The sequence below is a fragment of the Neophocaena asiaeorientalis genome, unplaced genomic scaffold (genome assembly GCF_003031525.2).
Source record: "Neophocaena asiaeorientalis asiaeorientalis breed wild unplaced genomic scaffold, Neophocaena_asiaeorientalis_V1.1 scaffold438, whole genome shotgun sequence".
In the NCBI taxonomy this organism is placed as follows: Eukaryota; Metazoa; Chordata; class Mammalia; order Artiodactyla; family Phocoenidae; genus Neophocaena; species Neophocaena asiaeorientalis.
In genome coordinates this window covers 415,832-417,838 of record NW_020173491.1, presented here as the reverse complement: position 1 = coordinate 417,838, position 2,007 = coordinate 415,832, and positions in this window count along the sequence as shown.

Genomic DNA, 2,007 nt, shown 5'->3' with positions numbered 1-2,007 from the left:
AAAAAAATATATATATATATATACACCCAAGATGGGCATCTTTTGTATTAAGAAAGGAAGCATTGTAAAATAATTCTGAATTTGTGTTTGTTGTAGATTGAGTGTACTGTTAAAAAATATTGGGTTCTTGTTTTTTTGTTTTGTTTTTTTGTGTGCGTGCGTGAGTGTGTGTGTGTGTGTGTTTGGTTTTTTTTTTCCTTTAACTGACAAGCCATGTTGAGTGGTCTTGGACCACTGCTTTTCCCCTATGTGAGTCAATACATAGTGCTGCTGTGTGTGTATATTTTTTTGTGTGTATTTGCTAATTTTTATTAATTCTAGTTTTTCATTAAATAAATTTGACTTTCTTTTCTGTAATTCAGGTTTTTCCTCACTTTTTTTTGTACCTTTTTAAAGTTAGAGTCTTTTTGATATGCATAATTGTTTATGGTAAAATTTATACATGCGTTCAATACATATTTTCTTTTTCCCCCATTAATCAGTTCATTAGAAATATTTTAAATTCAACTATTTTGTGAAGATATGAGTTTCAGAAAGGAAAGGTAACATCGGAAGAATTATCAGAAGCTATTTAAAGCAGCTATAAAGTGATCTCTCTCTTTCATTCTCTCTTCTCCAGTTGAGTCATACCTTCAAACTTATTCTTTGTAAGGTTAGGGAGTACTGATTTTTTTTTTTTTTTTTTTAATACTGGAAAAAAAAATCAGGCTCTCCCCCTCCCCCAGATACCTTGGACAAATCACACATGTTTAAAATTTGTTCTTGTATTTATTGGTTTTGCAAAAGAAGGCATCGTCTCACACAGTATTTGTAATTAAAAGCAAGTCATTTGTTTAAAAAAAAGAGGCAGTTTGCAAAAAAAATGTTTTTGGTCTTTTATAATTCTCATTAAAAGAATATCTGGCAAATTAAAAACTCTTACGTGTCTGCTTTAGCTCCAAGTTAATTAAAATTCGAAGTTATCTTCCTGTTAAATTCTGTATTTTATAGCCAAAAGCAATGTACTATGTATTGTGAATTTTGGTAGATAGAGATCTGTTCTAAAGTACAGTAAAAGAATGGGTATATGGTCTCTGGCCTACAAAGAATCTTGTTTTTTCCTTCCTTTTGCTTAGATTTTGATTCTCACAACTCTGTTAGGAGGCCAATTAGTTAAAATGCTGATCACTTTCCCCCGCTTTTTAACAACAAAAAAATGAGTTAGTATTTTATAGCCTTGTGGTTAAGAGCCTGGCTTCTGCAGCCAGACTTCAGGGGCTACATGCCTATGCTAGCTGTAACTTACTAATCAGCTGTGTGATCTTGGGTTCCAGTTTACTAGTGTAAACTGAAATGAGGTTAATTATGGTAGCTACATCCAAGGGTTAAATGGGATGGATACAAGTTACCTAGGACCGTGCTCTGTACATAATAAGCTAACCCAACATGTTAGCTGCTATTAGTATACCTGTAACTAGCACCATATAGTTAACTGATGTGAGTTAGCCTGAAGCACCTAGCAAGATTCTGAAATTGCCTTCTGATTGGCCAGAGATCATTTTATTTTGTGTGGTTTTTATGGGTACCCTATTGGGCCCGTGAGCCATGGCCGCTGAGCCCTCGCATCTGGAGCCTGTGCTCCGCAACGGGAGAGGCCACAACAGTGAGAGGGCCCGCGTACGGCAAAAAAAAGAAGTGGTTGTGTAGTTTCTTTCCTACATAGGCATTATTTTTTGAATTGGTTATAACTTGTGCTTGTGTGTAGCCATTTTTGTGGCAAAAGGGAACAGGGCAACCACCAATGTATATCCAGGTCTATTCCTATTAGCATGTGTGTTTAGAAAAGCAGTTTTTCCTCCTCATTTAGTATATTGAATATTTTTGTGGAGGTATATCATTTGTATTTAAAATAGTTTAAAATGTTTCTTTGATTATAAAACATTTCTTTGATATATGTGTTCAATATATCGACTTTGGCACGAGTCTGTAGTCTTATCCGTTCAGACGACTACATTTCCGTGTTTCTAG